The following is a 23,213-nucleotide window of genomic DNA, read 5'->3' as shown; positions in this document are numbered from 1 at the left end:
ACATTGTCTTTGATTGCCACACTTGTCTTACTAATGTAACAAAATTGTCAAGCACAAAGACGAACAGAATTGGTGAGTTGCGCTCACCTATTCGAGATGCCTTACATATGCCTAATACACTTCCTAAGTGTGTTTATCGTCATACATGACTAAAAATACTGGTATACCAATATATTATAGATGAGAGAACACCTTAAACCTTAATCTTCTCTGAATAAGTAAAGGAACCAAGATAATTTATCAAGACTTATATTTGGCATTGTTGTAACCTTTGACATTAAGAAACGAGGCCTTTTGACTTTACGGTTTAGATGCTGATGACATGGTCAAAAGCTTACAATTAACTCTGCTCTTGGCAGAATTCTTGTGGATGTTTCTCTAATATTTGTAGTTATTTCTATTAATTCGTAAAATATTGACAATTGGTTACAAAATAACATTTCTTTCTTCTTCCTTTCTATTATTTGTTTTCTTTGTTTGACACCGAAGTCTTTGTAAACTTTATGACACTTGGTAAAGGGTAGACACACGTGAAGAACAACCTCCTCGTAGGCAAATCTGCTGATGTTGACCTCCAAGTGATGTATGCCTCCAGCTGCAGTCTGCAATATTCATTGGCAGAGAGATATAGGTGAGGTGAGGTGAAAATGGGTTTAACGTCGTACTTGAGAACATTTCGCTCATAGGACGACGTGCATGCGAGTGTATGTGTATGTGCGGCTGCTTGTAATAGCCCAAACTGAAGCTGGTTTTATAGTGCTAGCCCACTGAGATACCACACCGCAGTGAAGCAGGAATACCCCACTCAGACACATTATACTGACTCCGAGCCGACCAGTCCTTCTTGTACCCGTTAATGCCGAGCGCCAGGCAGGGACCAACAAGTACCATATTTTAACGTCTTGTGGTATGACGCGGTCGGGGATCGAACCCGCGACCTTCCGCTCTCCGGGCGGACGCTCTAACCACTACACCACGGAGGCGGTGAGAGAGATATAGGCCAGTGGTATTGATATGATAGTATTTTGTTTGTTTGTTGCTTAATATTTCAGCTACATGACTGCGGTCTGTGAATAATTGAGTCTGGTACAGTCAATCCAGTGATCAACAGCATGAACATTGATACGATCGGATAGATCACATGTCACAACAAAATCAGCGGCAATATGATAGTGCATAATGTATATAGTACCGCACGACAACTAGAATAGTCACTTTTTATACAGGTGAGATAACATCGATATTTAGGCAGGTTAGATCTAAATATATAATTGCTATATTCACTGGTCAAGCCTGAGTTGAGCTATCAACAGTTGCACTCATATAGTTATTGCCTTTTTAAAAGAATTAGACTTGTTATCTGATTTGTAAATAGATACATATTTTATTGTGTGTAGTTTAGATTAGTAATGGTGATTGTTAGTGGCTGTACCCTCAAAGGGGGTTGAAGTAGCGTAAAATTATTGTCCTCCTGAGAGGATACGTAAGTCCCTTAACATTCAAAGGAAATTTGAATTTGCCAGCTGTTTTAAATGTAGTATTATTTTAATGTCGCAGGAACTACAAAGTCCATTCTGGCTGATGATATTTATTGTAGGCACGAAACCTGTGGGTCACAACAACATGTTAAGTTGCTGCCTGACATGGTGTGTCATTACACAGATAATATAAATGTTTATCAATTATTAAATACTCAAAATATATTCTATGGAATTAATTGTATTTTAAACAATTAATTTTATCACTGGCAATTTCCCCATAACATTGTTTAATATCATGTTGAATATACTTCATACCTGAGAAATAAATACCTTTTGCATAATTAATTAAAACAATCATTCCAAATTCACAACATTCCAAATTCACAACATACCTGTGGGTCACAACAACATGTTAAGTTGCTGCCTGACATGGTGTGTGCTGGGCCTCTGACACATGTAGTTTTTATAGAGAGCAGTCATGTGACCTGCCTCTGCAACATTTGCAGGGACTGCATGTGCCAAAGCCCAGGATGTTCCAGTTTACACCAACATCAGTGAGAGTGCTGGAAAGTATGGTGCAGTGTTAGTGACAGATATTAGCCTGCGACACCCTCCCCCTCTTTGTGAAAATGTCGTCCTCGACATTTCAAAGACGATCACCATCTGAAATTTAAAATCAACAGTTCATATTAGCATACATATACACGTTATCTGCAAAGAATGAATTTTCTCAGACGAAGACTTCAGTATTGGCCTGATGCTGCATGACCCAGTTACCATCACTGAACCAAGTCGGTTGTCTTCTTTCACGAAGAGATCGCCGCGGTACGAATGGACTGACTTGTGGATCAAGATTGGTAGGAGTCTGAACATCCATAGCCTGCTCCTGATTGGTATCTACAACATTGACATCATTTGAAATAGCGGGAGTATAAACCTCACGAGAAGATGAAATGAGAGAAACACCACCGTTTCCAAGGCCACCCTGAGAGACAACTACCCAATCTTCACAATCACTGTTATCCGACGAAAGATGATCAGATTCCTCAGAGACCACACCCTGATTTGATTCATCCTGTCGGGATACTTGTTCACCTGGAGATGGGAGAGACATGAAAAGAAGGAGCATGTTTCTGTGCAACGTCTTTGTGGAGCCTTGTCCGTCTTCTCGTTTGACGATGTAAACTGGTATATCTCTGTTGGGCTGATGAAGTACAACATAAGACTCACGAGACCAAAAATCTGCCAATTTATGTTTTCCCTTCAAACCCACATTCTTCACCAGAACCCGATCACCTTCAGAAAGAACAGCTTCCCTCACCCGACTGTCATATCTCATCTTATGACGACTAGCAGCTTTTTCGGATTGCTCAGAAGCAACCTTATAAGCAAACTTCAACCTTTCCTTCAATTGTGACACATAATCTGTCCCAGACCTTTCATGTAAGTTTTCAAAGCATAGACCAAGAAAAGCATCCAAAGCTAAACGTGGATGGCGTCCGAACATGAGAAAGAAAGGTGAATAACCTGTACTATCATGTTTGGTAGCATTGTATGCATGGACAAGAGCTGGAACATATATTTTCCAATTTTCCTTCTGATTATCCTCCAAAGTACCTAACATTTTGAGAAGAGTCTGGTTAAACCGTTCTACCATACCATTTCCCATAGGATGATATGGTGAGGTGCTAGTCTTCACTGTACCTGCAAGTCTACATAAAGCTCTGATCACTTTGGATTCAAAATTTCTCCCTTTGTCACTATGTAGTCGAGCTGGAAATCCATAATGAAGGAAAAAATCAAACAAGACCTTAGCTGTTGTAGTAGCAGTCTGGTTTTTCGTAGGGATAGCCTGTGCAAACCTGGTAAAATGATCAGTGATCACTAGAATATTACCATAACCTCTAGCTTCCTCCAATGAGAGATAATCAATACAAACTAATTCCATTGGTTGACTAGTGGTGATATTAACCAACGGAGCAGCTACTTGGTTTGGAGAATTTTTTCGCCTGATACATCTGCCACAACATCTGACTTTTCTATCCACATCACTGGTTAAACCAGGCCAATAGAACCGTGACTGAACTAAATCCAGTGTTCTATCGCGTCCTTGATGACCCATATCATCATGTAGTGCCTGAAGAACAAGTTTTTGCCACTGTGTTGGTAAGACAAGTTGATATCCTAAACTGTTTTGATGCCACCTCTTCCTGTAGAGGATACCATCTCTTAAGACAAATTTTGACCATTGTCCTAAAAGCCTACGTACAACATCAGTTTCCTTACTAAGTTGACGTGGAGTAGGTTTTCTCTCCTTCAGCACAAAATCTGCTACCCTAGCTATATCAGGATCCTTGGATTGTTCAAATACCCAATCAATATGATTAAAAGGGACTTTGCTCTCCTCAAGAACAGCCGGACATACAGCCAAAGACTCAACAGCATTCATGGTCTGACAAGAACAAACTGCTTTGACTACATCTGCCTGAATATGCTGAGAAAACTGAGGGTGACGAGATAATGCATCTGCATCCTTGTTACTTTTACCTGCACGGTAGGTAACTTTGAAGTCATAAGTGGACAAAGCAGCTAGCCATCTATGACCAGTGGCATCCAGTTTGGCTGTAGACAAAACATATGTAAGAGGATTGTTGTCGGTTCTTATTTCAAAACGACTTCCATATAGATATTCATGGAATTTATCACATACAGCCCACTTCAGCGCCAAAAATTCCAGTTTATGGATTGGATAATTTCTCTCGGTTTTCCTCAGTGCTCTACTAGCGTATGCTATCACACGTTCCCTACCATCCTGAACTTGATAAAGTATTGCCCCCAGGCCTTCCATACTTGCATCTATGTTAAGGATAAAAGGCTTAGTGTAGTCTGCATAGGCTAGCACAGGAGGTGATGTAAGGCACTCAATTAAAGTATCAAAAGCATCCTGCTGATCACTATTCCACGTCCATATCCCCTTCTGTTTTGGCTTTCCCTTCTGGAGATTCCTAAGAAGTAAATCTGTCAAAGGTTTTGCTATCCTGGCATAGTTTTTTACAAATTTCCGATAGTAACCTGTGAACCCTAGAAACTTCTGTAGTTCCTTGATATTCTTAGGAATTGGCCAATTTATCAATGCTTCTATTTTCTCTGGATCAGTTTCTACACCCTGAGAAGAAACAATGTGCCCAAGGTACTTGACCTTACTTCTGAAAAGCTCACATTTTGAAGGCTTTAACTTTAGACCATGTTCTCTCAATCTCTGAAAACAGCCTCAACTCTCTCCAAATGTTGTTCAAATGTTTGTGAGAAAATGATGATATCATCAATATAAATCAAGCATTCCTTAAGATGTAAATCCCCCATGCATCTTTCCATTAATCTCTGGAAGGTTGCTGGTGCGTTTGTCAATCCAAACGGCATTCTATTACATTCATAGAATCCGAGAGGACCTGCTGAAAATGCTGTTTTCTTTGTCTGATTCCTTAAGTTCTACCTGCCAGTATCCAGAGCTCAAATCTAGCTTTGAGAACCATCGCGAACCAACTAGACAATCAAGAGTTTCATCAATCCTGGGTAGAGAGTATGAATCCCTAATGGTTCTAGAATTCAGCTTTCTCATGTCTATACATACTCTCAAACTATGGTCACGTTTGCGAACCAAGACAATGTTTGAAGAATAAGGACTACTGCTTTCACGTATGGCTCCACACTCAAGCATATTCTTTAAATGTTGCCTGACTTCTTCAAATAATGCTGGGGTATTCTACGATATGGCTCCTTAAACGGTTTATCATCCGTAAGGTTGATTTCATGTTGTGTTGTTGTAGTATGACCTAAATCCAAAGGATGTTGAGACATAATGTCTGACCAATGACTAAGCATATTTTCAACCTTGTGTTTCTGATCACATGATAATGGGCTTCCCTCTAAGTCAATGGTAACTGGAGGAACCTCACCATCAGAGCAAGGAGACTTGTCTATAGTCAGAGGAAAACAATTCATAACTTGTACCTCCTGCAAATTACATAGCTTGGCCTTACTTGGGAGTGTAATTTCCCTTGCCGACAAATTGCAAACTTTGACATGAACTATAGTACTTTTGCCTTGAGCCCCTAATTCCACCACCTGAGGACATACACCTAACCCTTGAGGTGTGCTACTATTTTCTATCTGTTCTGTAACAGCAGTCATCTTGCGGGATTGGGTATGGACTATACCTCTCAATGTAGCCACTGCCATGGGCTTAACTGAAACTGGATGTTTACTGGTTGATCTGACAATACCGACACTTGAGGTATTCAAATAATCCAGGATTGTCTGCCATGATTCCGAGACATCATCCAAAGGACAATTGCGGAATAATTTGAGTGCATTTGTACCAAGAATTACGGGAACTCTAGTATTAAACCCTGTGTCTCTTACTACCAGGACTGGAATGACATACGTGCCAGTATCAAATGCAACGCTAATGGGAACCTCAATATACCCTAAGTAAGGCAATTTGTTACCAGTTGCACCACTAACTTCCAACTGAAACTCATCTAAACTGCGCAACTCAAGATCATTCATGCTATCACGGTAAAACGATTCTGCAATAGTTGTTACCTGTGAACCTGTATCAAGTAAGACTAAACATTCCCTGCCATTAACGAAGACATTAGCCTCAACACTCGGACCAACCATCCGGGAATACAAATCATTGGAGCTGTGAGTATCACTGACATCTGTTTGCTCCTCAACAGAAGTCAACACTGGTTTAAAGCCTTATTACTGACGATACCTCTACCACGAGTCTGGCCACGACCACGAGAACCAGAATAACTGACAGATTCAGTAACTTTTCCAACCTTTGACTCAAGTTGTGTTAACCTGGTGACGATTTCGCCAACATCCTTTTCCAACTTTGATTTATGTTGACTTGAAGATTTCTGAGTTTTTTTCCAAGTTATCTAACCTCTTGATAATATCCTTCAAATGTTGCGATATATCAGAATCAACAACCTGCGAATGGACCTGAGGTTTTCTCTGCTTAGGTCTCTAACCCTACTAGATCCAGAGAGTTCTTGTTCAGTTTCCCTAACAACACGAAGCAGAGAATTAAAATCTGTACAGTCATCAAATCTGTGACGAGTAGCATCCTTAAGTCTATCATTTCTCAAACCACTCCAAAACTTTGTTTTCAGAATACAATCTCCCGATCCTTCATTTATGAAGTCGCCTTTACTCTTAATTTTCACCAATGTGTCCTCAAGCCTACAGGCCCACGTTGCCACTGACTCACTATCCTTCTGATAATCAGTGAAAAAAGTTCTGCAAAAGTGTGTCAGCTGAACTTACAACACCATATATGCTTTCAAGTTTGACCAGTATTTCCTCAACCGACGCAGATTCACCAAGTAAGAGTACAACTTTCCCAGCCTCTCCCTTAAGAGATTTACGAACCGCCTGAGTGAGAATGGAAGTGGGATAATCCCCATCTGCCAACAAACATTTGACTTCAAAAACCCAACTCTCAAAGGATGACTCCCCTTTAGCATCACTACCAGAAAATGTTGAAATGCGAGGTGGCTGAATATACTGTGTATTAGGTGAACAGAAAGAACTACTTGCCCTCCGTCGAGGTGATGAACTTGGTGGAAGTACACGATATCCAGATGTTTCCATAAACCTGATCATTTTCTGTAAATCCTCATGGCCAATACGCCCCTCTTCTTCCTTACACCCTTCCCAGTCCTCTTTACCACCAGTAGCCATGACTGAAAAGGCGATCAACAAATATAGATATGCAAAAACCTTCTCAGGCAACATAAGTGCAAAACTGTAGAGGAAGTTCACACTGCTGGAACAAGCTGCTATCTGAAAAACAATCAACCATTAGTGTCATCAATTAGCCACTGTAAAAATTTGTCAGTGCGTGGAATTCAATGTTAGTGAAATAACATTGTGTGAAATGAAGGGTGTAGATAACCATTTCATTCAGACCATTCACAGACAATTCATTCTTTCCAAGTAAGCCCCTGCCTAAATTTATTATAGCCAGTTTTTTAAGTATTCTAACATTCTAACCAAATAATCATGCAGAATTTCATAAAACAACAATTCACAGAATTCCAAAATAACATCAAACAACCATTTCAAATGGCCATGTCAAACTCATAAGTCAAAATACACAAAAGAAATCTTCAAGCCTTGCGTTGTGCAACAAAGTCACACACATGCTAACATCAATTAACGACAATCAAAAAAAGTCTTGTACGGACATCAACAATGTCCAATAATGTGATACTCAAGAATCACATGCTGACAAACGATAATCAAAAAGTCTTGTGCGGACATCCACAATGTCCAAAAATCACTTAAGAATCACATGCGGACATCAAAGAAGCAATAATCAAAGGTCCCATGCTGACTTCAAAAACGATAATCAAAAGTCACATGCTGACAATCACATCAGCAAAAAGTCAACATAAAGAGTCATTTTCTTGACACAAAACAACGCAAACGCGAACGCGATAACGCGAGTGTGCACACGATGCCGGCAATGTCATAACCTCACATGTGATACGGGCCCCATCACCTTATTGAAGGTCTTGTGAACACAAGAGGAGACACGGTGCCTGGGATATTCCAGCGACGTTACACCTGCTGCAGCATGGCCACATGGAGTCTCATGACATCATCCACAGGTCGTCTTCATAACACATCAGCCCCACGTTGGGCGCCATTTTGTCGCAGGAACTACAAAGTCCATTCTGGCTGATGATATTTATTGTAGGCACGAAACCTGTGGGTCACAACAACATGTTAAGTTGCTGCCTGACATGGTGTGTCTCATTACACAGATAATATAAATGTTTATCAATTATTAAATACTCAAAATATATTCTTTGGAATTAATTGTATTTTAAACAATTAATTTTATCACTGGCAATTTCCCCATAACATTGTTTAATATCATGTTGAATATACTTCATACCTGAGAAATAAATACCTTTTGCATAATTAATTAAAACAATCATTCCAAATTCACAACATTCCAAATTCACAACATACCTGTGGGTCACAACAACATGTTAAGTTGCTGCCTGACATGGTGTGTGCTGGGCCTCTGACACATGTAGTTTTTATAGAGAGCAGTCATGTGACCTGCCTCTGCAACATTTGCAGGGACTGCATGTGCCAAAGCCCAGGATGTTCCAGTTTACACCAACATCAGTGAGAGTGCTGGAAAGTATGGTGCAGTGTTAGTGACAGATATTAGCCTGGCACTTCATGCTCACAACAATGGAGGTATTTTCGTGACTGGAAAAAGCAGTACGAGTAGATAACTGAAGGAAGATAACTGAATTGCTGTCGCTGGAAATACAGCACACCTTCCTCTCTCTCTCTGACATGTCACAAAACTTGTGTTAGACCCGGTTCTGCTGAAATATTGTATTGATAATAATAGTAATAATAAGTATATTGCGGGTGCAAGGATCAACTTCTTGCACAGAAAATGATTTTGAAAGAGGCTAAAACATATCACCGCAACCTCTCCATGTGCTGGATTGACTACAAAAAAGCATACGACTCACGAATGGATTCTGAAGTCTCATTTTTGTATTGACCTCCCTGAGCGACTACTTGATTTACTCAAGTCTTTAATGACTTGCTGGTCGACTCAACTTGCGATGTACTCGCAAGGGCAGGTGCAGAATTCGGCATCTATTCCAATCAGAAGGGGATTATTTCAGGGGGATTCTTTTAGTCCTTTGCTTTTTTGTCTGTCTTTAAATCCTTTGAGCTTTCTGCTCAATAAAGAGGAGGGTTACCATCCCGGACCTCCTCAGCACAGATCCCCAACACCTCTCACTCATCTCCTATACATGCATGACATCGAGCTCCTTGCCAAAGGAGATTCCAATTTGAAAGAGCAGGTTCACCCTGTCGAGTCATTTTCTAATGATATTGGCATAACATTTGGGCTCGACAAATGTAATACCCTTCATTTGAAATGTGGCAAGGTAGTTAATGATGGATCAGTCAAGTTACAAGGGGGAGGAGTTATTGAGCATCTTGTGGAAGATCAGGCCTACACCTATCTTGGAATGCATGTTCGAGAGAAGCTCCAGAATGCCTAGATTCAAGACAAACTTCGGGCCGAGTACAAATCTCATTTAAAGAAAATCTGGAGCTCAGAGCTAAATGCTCGAAACAAAGTCAAAGCCACCAATACTTATGCTGTGCCAGTCCTTTCCTGTTCCTTTGGAGTAGTTGATTGGACAAAACAAGACATCCAGAGTCTTGACCGTCTGACCAGAAGGATCATGTCTGATAACAGAGCCCACCACCTTCGTTCCTCTCTAAACAGTGTACACATGCCAATCAATTCTGGAGGTCGGGGTTTGATTAATGTGGAGGCTCTTCATGATAGAATTTTATTGTGTACTTTTGCACATATTTATTTATCGGATGATCCTCTAGTGATGCATGTGAAGACTCATGATGAAAGCAAGTAATTCCCCAGCTATTTTAAGCATGCCAAGGTTGTTGGACAGAATCTGAGATTTGAGGTTGATTTTGTCGATGGCGATGTACTGCTGGACGGTACAGCGATGGGAGTAAACCAGGTGAAGTCCTTCACCAAGTGTGCTCGGAGTGGGTCTTTTTTTGGAGAAGCTTTCTGAGAAGCCATTGCATCGTGTGTACATGCAGTGTGTGGAACAGAACAGCAATCCCACCGACTCTTTCACCTGGATGAAGTCGGCCGGTCTTAAATGTGAAACTGAGGGCTGCCTTTTTGCTGCTCAGGACCAGTCGATTCCCACTCGCAACCACCTAAATGTGATTCTTAAAGAAAATATCAATATGAAATGTCGACTTTGCAATGAATTCATGGAGACTGTCCAACACCTTGTCAGTGGATGCCCTTCCTTGTACCCGAGCAACTAGTGCTGGATAATTTGGAGGGGAGACCAAGTTTGTGTGGGGTGGATGGCGGGATTGACACAGAAGGTAAATTGATTTATACAAGTTGTTAAAATATACAGATAAATATGTAAAAGGTTTGAAATGTAACACCATGAAAAGTCAATACCAATGGTTGAAGTTATTGAAAACAGAAAAAAATAACTTTCCACATAAAGTTTACTTTGGTTGGCAATTAGTGATTATGCAATTCCAATATAACAGAACATCATGATGCTTGATCTGGAGAACACCTGTTGTATTTGTTAATTTCTTTCCAGATGAAGATGGCAACGTGGTCAGTAGAGATCATGCATACAAGCATAATATATTCTATTAAATGAGCTTCAGGAAACAGTTTATATTTTAACTGATTGTGCAATTGTTGTCCACTGTGAAGAGAAACATTTGCATAAAATGTGCTAATGAATTTCAATTTCACATATACATATGTTCATTTTACATTTCTAATTATGATACACTTGGTGCTTGGAACATCTTTAACTCAATAACATGTAATGCTTACGTTCTATTTCTGTTCAATAGATTGGACATAACGATAGAAGTTCATGTTTGAAAGAATAAATAATGACTTTAGCAATTATTGTTTTCATACTTTATGAATATCTCAGAAACTGCTGAAGCCCCACATGATGGAGCAACAATCACTGAAGTTGATCTGAACTCAGCTGATGATATGGCCTTCAGCATCACTGACATCACTGATCTGGACCCAACTATTATTTCAAGTTCTTTTCTGGGGGGCGAACCAGCTAGACATGTGAAAGTGTCAACTGAAGAAGAAATACTAAAAGAGAAACTAGAGAAAATTAAGGATTCTAGACATCTGATAAGAGAACAAATTCGAGTAGCTAAGCTGCAGGAAAAATTGACAATATTGCAAATATTGCAAATACGAAATATTGCAAACACGAAATATTGACCCAAATTTCAGCTTCACAGAGTAATATTGCAACTTCAACTCTGAGTAATTATATCACAATTTTGTGATATAAAATTGTTAAGGACATGCACATACATTCAATATCCCATGTTTTATATGCATGTTAATAAACATAATTATCTTTCTTTGTCAACATCTGTTTTTTATGTAATATTGGAGTTGGTGTAATAATTTATACTGAAACTGGATATGTAGTAGTATTCTTATATATGTATTTACAGGTGTATGAATTCAGTGTTTCTGGAAAATAATAAATTTATTGAAAATCCAAATCGAGCACAGGCATCAAATTATTATTTCAGTTACCTGAACATTAAGAGAGTGAAATCCCTTCCTGTTCACGAAGTCAAATTGTGATATGGAGAAAGGATCAACCATTTCATGTTCCAAAGGGCAAGGAGCTGGGGAGTATCTGAATAAAGCATTAAGAGAGTGAAATCCCTTCCTGTTCACGAAGTCAAATTGTGATATGGAGAAAGGATCAACCATTTCATGTTCCAAAGGGGAAGGAGCTGGGGAGTAGCTGAATAAAGAACATTGTCCCTGATAATGTTTTAAAAACAACATTATGCAATCCAGATTGTTAAAAGATGTCCTGCCACATGGTTATAGGGTGGTTTTTAAGCAAAATGTTCTGGTTAATAGATTAAATTCCTGTCATATATTCAAACAAATTCCAAGACTCCAGTTCCTTTCCCCCTCAAATATATCAAATTTGTTGTTTTTTTAAAATCTCCTTATATTATTCTAAATGCAGAATGCATTTTCTTCAGATGGTTTGTGACCCCAAATTTCTAATCACCAACTGTGTGGCCAACTGGCCCGGATCATGCCATGATGCACGGATATTCAGGGAGAGTAAGCTCTGCACAATTTTGAAAATGATAAATATTCAAGTTTTCAAGATTTATTCTGTCATTCTAGATGCCTATAGAACAAGTGTACTGTCCTCAGATTATAACAATACAGACAATAACATTTAAAATATACTGATTTCACTTCAGCTAAACCGATGGTCCAAAATACAAGTCAGTAAATTTATTTATTGTTTATATGAGAAAATATGGTGATAATACAGAGTGAAAAAACTTCATGTCACACGTAGGTCAATGTAGAGTGATAAAGTTCCTGCACATTGTAGAAAACTATTTTGGATTTACATATACATGTACACATCAATGATACAGACATGTATTTAATTCATAAGTGCAACCCCTTGATGTATTTAACTGCATACATGGTGTAAGAGTGTCTTTCACTCTATCATTTGTGTCACATATCCCATATCGTGAACTAGTATATATAAAATAAAGACTATAGCAAACATTACAATATGTTGTATGACCCAAGTTGAATTTGTTATCAAGAACTGTACAATATCAGCATTGGCAAAGATTTCCTTGTCATAGCTGAAATACCAATTTTGTGTAATAAGTCTTAGCATCTGTATTTAGTGTTTAATCAGGTCATAACTTTGCAAAGTGTTAAAGACTCAGAAAGCAAATTGAAACCATAAATGCCACAGACATTGATGGCGTCTCACCAGCAATGCGGGCAGCATCAAAAAGACACAAAGAGAATTTTTACTTAAGTATCAGCAAAGGTGCAACTATAAAGAAGAACATTCTTTTTGAGTACCACCTTCATTTTGCATGTGAAGGAGGAAATGTGTATAGTGAGGTGAAATTGGGTTTAACGTCGTGCTTGAGAATATTTCGCTCATGTGACGATGTGCATGTGTGTGTATGTGCGGCTGCTTGTACTAGCCCAGACTTAAGCTGGTTTTATAGTGCTAGCACACTGAGATACCATGCCGCAGTGAAGCATGAAAATCCCACTGAGGCACATTATACTGACTCCGAGCCGACTAGTCCTTGTTGTACCCATTAATGCCGAGTACCAGGCAGGGACGAACAAGTACCATATGTTAATGTCTTTTGGTATGAAGCGGCCAGGGATCGAACCCGCGACCTTCCGCTCTCCGGGCGGACGCTATTTCCTAACACGATATAGTGAAGACATCAAGAAAGGAGGAAATAAGGGATGGACACCAGTAATGTATACTGCGCTTCATGGTCATATTGAAGTGGTGCATTTGCTTGCAAGTAAAGGAGCAGATTTGACAAAAGCGAGTAATGAAAATGACACTATCCTTAGTTTGGCCATACTATCAGAACATCCTGAAATAGAGAAAAATGTAGTGAAAGAATGTACTGTCGACATCGATACAGAAAATTGCGAGGGCATGACACCTGTCATAATAGCAGCAAAGAAAGGAATTAAAGAGGCGTTTCGCTTGCTCGTAAGTAAAGGTGCTGATCTAACAAGAGAAAATAAAAAAAGGGAGAATATACTTCATTATGCTTGTCGTGAATTAAACGTGGAGATAGTTGAATATATTCTGACTCGGAATATGGTGGAGGATATTAACACAAGAACAGAGACTGGAAAGACTCCACTAATGATTGCAGCAGCAGAAAGCAACAAGGAAGAATGTATCAGGTCACAAGAAGCAAACAAATTTTACCCACTGCTTGACCCGCACAACCCTCTTGGCTCAGACACAGCTTCACATGCAGACAATTCGGATGCAGGTTTATAAAAAATATCCTGACTGAGCTTAATATCTTAATTCCATGACATCTGCGCATTTATAAATTTCATCAGTTTATATAGTTGATACAGTGTTTTATCTCTACTTGCACAGCAATATTGGCTATCCATTGGTCAAAATCGGTCACGTGCTGTAGGTATATTTTTCTATGATAAACTGGACCACGCGCATCCCTAGCAACAACATACCGCCAAGAGTTATCTCCCTTGTTTGCATTGTTTGTTAATAAACACTAGATGACGACGTAATCTGGTATTGCAACGTTCCCGTGAGAGTCAATACTCTCCAGAAATCCGTTCCATCATTAACAAAGAGTTGCAATCTATCCCCTTTGTACAAAAAATCACTCTATCCGTGCCACTGGGGACACACTATTTTCGAGGTGTCACTATGGCCGTCACTCGCCACAAGAGGGTATTGCCTCTCTCTGTTGTTTATCCATCCGTAATAAACTTACCAAAAATTCACCTTCTTTTTCCCCCATCTGGTACACACCCTGTCTTGGTGCCAACGTCCCAATACGTCTCACTTTCTCGCCTGCAGTCCGCCATGTTACTTCCTAGTGGCGATCATGACCGATGCGTTGACTTCCTGAGAGGGGTAAGCATGGAAGATCTCTTTGGAGAATTCACCGACAGAAATGCTTTAACTTCTAGGTCACAAATGCCTCTTGTCCAGATATTGTCCAGGTGTTGTCCTGATTTTGAACATCGCCACGTCCACAGTAACCTCTCGCTTTGTCTCATTCTTTCAGTTCTAATTTAAAGCATTTAATGAGGGTACTCGTCGAGATAAATTCCTGACCATGAGTGAACGAGTTTGATATGGAGATTTATTATGTGTCTGAGTTAAATATCAAACGAGAACTTCGTTCTCTAATGTAGTACAGACACACAGGAAACAACAGCAAAACCCATGAAGATGGAGAGTGACTTCACTTGTAAATATTAAAAGGTGAGTTACTTGGAAGTAGTATTCGAACTTATGCTGTATTTGTACTTGCTACTCGTGATAGTAACAAACATATGCATCTTATGACCTCTACTGTATGCTTTTTAGTAGTAGTAGTAATGTAGCTAGCCAGCATAGTAACATGAGAGAAAGTGTTTGAAATACAATTGATTTAATAAGATTTGGAAATAACAGCATTTTCTAAGATTGAGAACAATAGTGCACAAGTATCAGTTTAGGACACGGGTTATGTTTATTCAAGCATATCATCATAAGAGTACCTAGGTCTATTCCTACTCTGCAGATACTGACATGTGTTAGTGACACAGATTACATTTTCCCATTGAAGAATTAGTGAAAAACTGGTAAGAATCCCGAAGGGAAAAATGTACGGAAAGGATAACATGTGGAACAAAATAAATTGCTACAATAACCCCTGGTGTCGGGTGAAGAATGTAATAAAATATGCGTCTTTTGAATCTATGATCAGATTTCCCTTCAATCACATTGGTAATAATGAAGTGTGTGGAACTATTTGTAAACAAGTGACTGATGCGTTGCTATTTGTGGAAACAATTCGCCAAGACATTAGCAAGACATTCAACCAAAATGTACGATATTGGGATTGTATCAAAGACTTGCAAATGATACACTCTTTAGTGACGATTAGGGCGCTCACACCAAACAGGTGTTGATCTTATCTGAGTTAGACATTACATCTCTGTATAGATTTAGCAAGGATAGTTTTCTCTTACATTCTTGTAAAAAAATATGTCTCTTTGAACGACGCTTTTATTTACAGCATCCTGAATTTCTGATGATCCTGAAGTTGTCAAAGCAAAATGGACATTCAATGATCAGTGCAACAAGAGTGCAGAGTTATGTTTCAAATTACAAGCTTCATCTCAAGAGACAATTGCAAGAAAGAAGCAGTATAACTTCAGAATAACTTCATCGTGTATAAACACCATTAGTTGCGATATATCTGGCGTCATACATCTCGTTCAGAGTTTGCAAGAGTCTGTTTCAGAATTGATAAATTATATATCTTTTTAAGATGTTAGAACAGTTTGTTTAGTATGCACAGATGCTTGCCAACTCTTGAAAGAGATCTATGTGTTCATACACATAAAGCTTCATCATCAACAAAGTTAGATGATGTGGCATTTATTCTTCAAAGTAACATAAATGACACATTAATGTGACAATTACACAGACTGTCTTCTTTCTTCATTGGAAAACATTAGACAAATATAGATGCTCTAACTGTTCTGAAAATGCGTTCCACAGATACGAACTATCACATGATTTTCATGTTGGTCACTTGGGACTTTCCATCTCAAATGTTTCAAATATCGACTATGGTAATGACGATGTTGACGAGGGATCAATAATACAGGTTAACGGTGACAGGTATTGTGAAGAGCGTATCAATGATGTACAAAAAATTGAAGGATTGCATTAGAGGGACTTCAGCCTCCTCAGAGAGTGGTTCTTCCTGTTCAAATATTGCCTTGCCCATTGAATATCAACAAGGCCAGTGACCGGTCACAAAATAGGCAGCAGTTGTTCCAAAAGAGTGAGCGAGTTAAATTTTAACGTCACTTCGGCAATATTTCAGCCATATAGTGACGAGAAATGTTGGACATAAACAATAAATACCAGTAGGTAAATAACCAGTCATCGACAGACAGTCAAATAACTAGAGTATCACAGATATGGATATAAAAGTAGCAATCCCCCAAAGGAGTGAGTGAGTGAGTTATTATTTACCGTCACATCGGCAATATTTCAGCCATATCGTTACGAGAACACTTGACATTAAAATAGAACATATATATATATATATATATATAGTAGAAAAAACCTGCCGACAAAGGACAGTATAGCAACTAGGGTGTCACATATATACATGTAAAACTAGTAATTGATTCTAAAACATTTGCACTATAGGGGACAACACAATATATAAATGGGCTACAGATAGCCAACAACTGAAGGTAGATCACCACACTAGGAACCATGGGCACTTACATTACTTTTGCTACCTGCGTGGACCCTAGTTGGATTTACACCACCCCTTGAGCCGCTGGCGATGGTAGGAAGATTTAGCCGAAATATAAAAGAACAAAAATACTACGATTAAAAAGTATGGTTGACCGAAATTGACTTGGTAATTTTTTGGGACTTACGTATAAAACTCTCAGGAGGACAATAACTTTACGCTACTTAAACCCCCTTTGAGGATACGGCCACAATCTAAGTTGATAATCTGAACTACCAAGTATAACTCTTTCTCGATTTACAAAACATATATCATGATTAAAAATGTTCTTTACTGTTTTGATAATCACCTGAAGGCAAGAAAGAGAGCCAGACAAGGTTATATATTATTTATATTAAGTGTGTGTATTAATATATTTTAAAGCTGTTAGTATGGCGTTAGCTTCCGCGTAAAAATAGAGCTGTTATCAGGCAATCGAGAAGATATTGTTCTGGATCAAATGACAGTGGCACAAGCAATAACACCACCATCCTTGGATCCATCTGCAAATACGGAGTTGTATGCATTATTTTTACTTTTTATATTCTTGTTTACATTGTAATTCGTTTGTTTCCGATTTTTAAATGTTGTCATTGTGAGGTCAATTTCTGGTCTAACCAACTGCCAAGGAGGAGAAAGAAGAATATGAGAAGGAGATATATTTTTAGCTCAATGCCAGCAACAGAAATGAACGGTTTGACTCTTAGTCCCAAAGGCGGAACAAGAGAAGACTTTTTATTGTATAGATCCTCATAAAGAGGATTAAAAACACATTTAAATGCAGGAATTGACTCATTAGAATATAGTTTTGTTATATACTGTAAGGATAATTTTATACAACGTTGGTTAAGAGATGGCTCGTCGGCCTCGTTGTAGAGACTGTGATCTTAGTCTTGGCAGACCTGTAATAGTTTCAGGTTGCTTTTGCAGGCTTCACCATAGACGATGCAGCCATAACCAAATTTCGAACGGACCAGTGATGGATATAGATGTAGGAGGGTAGCTTGATCCCTTCCCCACTTAGAATTGGAAACAACTTTCAACAAGTCAAGGGCCTTCACACATTTAGTTTTAAATGATTTAATATATGGCAGAAACGTTAAGTGTGAGTCAAAAAATTGACCCAAGAACTTGGCCTCCTTCACAACTTTGATGGGCGTACCATTTAAAGATAGTTGAGGCTTTTTTTTGTGTTTTGTATTTACGGCAGAAATGTATGCAATTAGTTTTGTATCTAGAAAATTTAAAGCCGTTTTCAAGACACCATTTATTTATCTTGTTTAAACACAATTGTAGTTGCCGTTCAATAGTATGCATATTTTTACCACTATAAGAAATATTAAAGTCATCCACAAAAAGTGATCCATCAATTGAACCATTTAAAACCTTCGATAAACTATTGATCTTTATATTAAACAATGTGACCGACAAAATACTGCCTTGTGGGACACCCTGATCCTGATTGGTCAGACAGGGTGAAACGCACGTGGACTTGAAATCGCCTGTCATTTAAAAACTTGGATATAAATTGAGGCAAACAGCCTCGTAATCCAAAGTCATGTAAATCTTTTAAAATCCCATGTTTTTATGTCGTGTCGTATGCTTTTTCTAAATCGAAGATGTTGTTTATTAATTATGGGATTCTTAACAAAAGATTCTTAACGCACAAAATGATCGATAGTACTTCTGTTTTTGTTATAAGGTTATTAGTTTCCATGTACCAAACAAGTCGATTATTTATCATGCTTTCCATGGTCATGCAAACCCAGCTAGTTAATGAAAATCGGCCTATAATTTGAAGGATCAGTATGATCAAGGCGTTCCTCAAGGTGATCGTAACTACAATCAGTTGTAAGCCCTACGATCAACTTTACAATTATCGTAAATAACAGTTTATTGTCGTTCCTCAAAGATATTGTAAGGGAATTGTAAGCATTTCGATTGTAAATCTTTCGATCGTAAATTACAATCGTGATATTCTGCGCGAAAGATAGAATTAATGCGTTTACATTACTTCCGGTTGGTGAGTGCTGCTTCCCCTTCAAGCAGACGAAAAATAACCCACCCTTAGCAAGATATCGCAAAGTTATTAAAACCTTACTTTCTACGGATAGTGCATGAAAAGGCTGGGTGTCCGTGGACAACCCAGGTTCTAGCATGCTTACCAGTTTCAGAATGGAGCCGTCGTCATTCTGTACCTTGAAAATATTTCAGCGTCATTGTAAACATCAAAACATGACTACGGTCTATCAAGGCCAAATTTCAGTTTCTTTTGTTTATGAATTACAACAAACGCCGCCATCTTGTTCATACACAACAATCGATCGCAAGTAAGTTACAGACGGTCATAAGCAACTTACAATACAATTGCTTTGAGGAACGGTGGAGTGATTGTAAGTTAAAGTTACAATTGGATTGTAGTGATTTACAACTATTGTAGTGTTACAATGGTTTTGAGGAATGGGGCCCAGGTTTAAGGATGGGAATAATTATAGCATCACACCATGACGAAGGAAATTTTCCAGATGTCCAGATGGCATCAAAGCTATTGTAAGAGCGTCTCTAAACATGGTTCTGGTAAGTGCTTCAGGAGTTGATAATATATATTTTCAGCTCCTGAAGCAGTATCATGGGCCCTGGCCAAGAGCTCTATGAAGCTCATGTATTGAAAAGGTTTCATTGTAGTCTTCCCCATTATCTGAATTGAAATTAATAGCTTTCTTTTCTTGTTGTTTTGATAGTTTTGATAGTCACCCCAGTCCGCTGACATAAACAACATCTTAAGATCGCTGCACTGGTTGCCCATCCGTACACGTGTTGTTTTTAAACTCCTGTGCCTAGCCTACCAGTGTGTTCATGGAACTGTTCCCGAGTATCTATGTGAACTCCTGACAGCTAGATGTCTCCAGTCGAGTTCAAAACAACGCCTTGACATTACCAGATTTCAGCTGAAAACATTCGGATGCAGATCTTTCAGTGTGACAGCAGCTGTCAAATGGAATCAGCTCCCTGACTCTTTAAAACACTCTGAAATCATTCAAAGCCCTCCTGAATATCTATGTGTTTAACAACTATCTCTGACTCTGGACTTTCCTTGCTTAAGCGCTTTGAGCGTGCATTGATGTGTGCAAAAGCGCCATACAAATGGAACTATTATAATTCAGGTACATATTTAAATGAGGAAGAATGTGTGGCCAGTGTCTCATCATCATATTTGCTGTATCTGACTTATTAGTCAATAATTGGTTCCCATCTTTCAGATGGTGAATGCTAGATTTTTAGACCTTACCCTTGATTTTCTGGATCATATTCCACACCTTTGATATCGGCATGCGCAAATAAATTTTCGATACATAGTTTCGCCAAGAGACTTTATTTGAAAGCGTTTTACTTTTAAATGTCTAAATTGTGGACCTAATAGTACGTCGTGCTTTCCTAGCATTTTGCATTCATTTAAACCATTTGTCTAAATTGTGGACCATAGGATTTGGGATACAGACAGAAATCTGAAAACATTGGCTTTCAGGTAATATCCGTGAAAAGTTCAGGCCTTCCTGAGCTTAAAAAGCCCAGTTGCTTTTTATTCCACCTCGTTAAACCGTGGTTGTCTGGACCATTTAAATTCACTCAAAAGGTTGGAGTCAGTAACAGACAAATCAAGAGCTGAATATGTTCCTGTGCCAGGATGTAAATACGCATTTCAGCTGTCTTTATAAATGCATAAATCAATTTTTGATATAAATTAATCCAGTAATTTACCTTTGGTGCTTGTATTAGTGCCACACCAGAGTGGGTTGTGGCCATTATAATCCCCGATGATTATATAGGGTTTAGGTAGTTGATCATAAAGAGCTTGCAGATTGGTTAGTTGACCAGCTCATGACTGCGGAATGTACAAAGAGCATAAAGTAAAAGCAACCTCTAATGTAAATCGAACTGCAACGACTTGAAGATTTGTTTTAAATGGAACTGAGCTATAGATAATATTGTTCCTCACCAGCATTGATGTTCCACCAGAAGCTCTAACACCCTGAGGAGAAAAACAGTGATATACATTGAAGTGACGGAAGTCAAAGTTATCTGTATGTTTCAGATAGGTTTGTTGGATAAAGAACGCTGGTTTAAGAACTGTAAATCGTTTAAATAATTCCGGAGTCCTCTACAATTCCATTGAATTGTGGGTGTAGACATTATTTCTTTGGCGGATGGACAGGAGATCTACCCCTCACCTTTCTTAAGGGTGACAAGCTATGTGTCCTACGGTGGCTATGGTCGGACACATCCATGCACAAGAAAAAAAATGGTGATTTCCAAAAATTTCCAATTTGGAAAGATGATATTTCCAAAACTTTCCAAAATTGGAAAGATGATATTTCCAAGGCTTGGAAATCTTTGGAAATTTAGGAAGGATTTTACTACTACTTCTTTCAGTTTTTCCTTTTCCCAAGGATCCCTGTGAGTGTATAGACTGTGTATTCGTCCTCCTAGGAGTGTATTCGTCCTCCTATGCGATCAACTATAACCAGGGAGACTATAAGACGTTGTAGATTATTCCTGGTATAACTTCTCTCGTCTGCATCCTTGTTGTTCTAGGTGTCAAAAATTGGCATTAACTGTCATATTTGCCCTGATATGGCTAGCATTTTCCAAAATACAGTTTTAAGTGTATGGTTTACTTATTATCCACAAAAGCGCAAATAGTTTATGACCTGTCACGGTTTGCATAAACACAAATTACATAGACCTACGTTACATCATTGATTAAATAAAAGTTTACCGGACCCACTGACTGACTGGCCATGGTTTATTACATGTCATAAAAGTGAACCCTTGCCAGGGAATAATAGGCTTATTGTAGTAGAATACATTCTTTAATGGTACCCTCTAATTAACACCTGACACAAGGGATGGACCGTTTAGGTGGTTTATCATTGCGAAATCAACAGTCAACAGACCATGAAATGTTGTTTTAAGACTGTGAGCGAATAGAGAGCAACCCGTTTGGGTTTGTGGTCAGAGACGGTGTTATGCAGTTGGTGTATTCACGAAATATCATGAACTTAATAATAGATAATTGGTTATATTGTCCACACACAGGCGGACTGGGGCAAAAAGAACCCAAAATGAATCCCTTCTTAAAAACTTCATAGTGTAACTAATTAATTTGGTCATATACAATAAAAGGTGACTAAATGTTTAATTTTAGATAACGTTAAATAATTTCTAGAGAAACCACTACACAAGTTCATATCACAGATGATTCCAGAGACAAATAGTTTATGAGATTCTAGTTTATGAAAAGCATTAAATTCCAAACAAGCCAATCTGTTCTCTAATGCTCGGGAATTATTACCACTTACATACCATAGTTTGAGATGTCGACTCAGGAAGCCGACCTTTCGATTCTTATAAGGCTCAGGACATTGACAAGGGGTACGCTTTAAAGTTTGGGTGTTATTTTAGCACATGGCTAATCTCATGTGACGTGTTATTACAAGCTGGTGGTTGATGGAAGTGACACATCGCACACTGAAGCCGACCGTGTAAAAACATGATCAAAACAATCATATGGTAAACACATTTAACAAGGCACTGATCCAGAGCAATTTCCGCGCACTGGTTGTTGCTTTTGTTATTGCTTTTCTCCCCTGAGTACCCGGATGATATCCCAGTACTTTCGATTCGTTCGTGACCTTTGCTGCGCAACCCGCATGCGCAATTGATCGTATAGCTGTAGATTGATCAACAAAAATAAAATCTTTTTTACTCGATAATATTTCCATCATTTTGAAAATGAAATGAAAACGCTTTGAAGTTTAATCATCTGCCAGTGGTAAAAAAATGTCAGGACTGAAAAAAAACGAAGTCAATGTATGTCTATATATTTTGTCTTATAATCCTAATTATTATATTGCCATATTTGGCATGCATTTTGAAACTTAATAAAAAGCATACGATTATACTTATAGCGTATTTATAACATGACTGTAAGATCTAGACTTTTTATAGAATGCCAACAAGAATAATATTTCACACACACCCTAGGTATGACCTAGTGTATGTTGTCTGTCTCATTACGGCGAAAACAAATGATTCTGTTGAATGCTACCACAAATGAATAAAAACAAAATGCAAATATTAGAAATAAAACCGACTAAAGTCTGCAACAATGTCAGGTTATAACCTTGTTCGAGGAATGTATCCATCAAT

The 23,213-nt window shown here is 38.5% G+C and overlaps 1 long non-coding RNA gene across 1 annotated transcript; it reads right to left on the bottom strand.

Moving 5' to 3' along the window:
• Positions 1-8,231: 8,231 nt before the first annotated feature.
• LOC124273965 lies at positions 8,232-8,675 on the bottom strand. The gene is made up of 2 exons (XR_006897798.1): positions 8,535-8,675; positions 8,232-8,265 (listed from the first exon to the last, which is right to left on the bottom strand). It is a non-coding gene; the product is annotated as an uncharacterized LOC124273965 (long non-coding RNA).
• Positions 8,676-23,213: the final 14,538 nt, after the last annotated feature.

Source organism: Haliotis rubra, unplaced genomic scaffold (assembly GCF_003918875.1).
Source record: "Haliotis rubra isolate DU_JTF1 unplaced genomic scaffold, ASM391887v1 Scf1861, whole genome shotgun sequence".
Taxonomy (NCBI): Eukaryota; Metazoa; Mollusca; class Gastropoda; order Lepetellida; family Haliotidae; genus Haliotis; species Haliotis rubra.
This window is presented reverse-complemented; position numbering and strand designations above follow the sequence as displayed.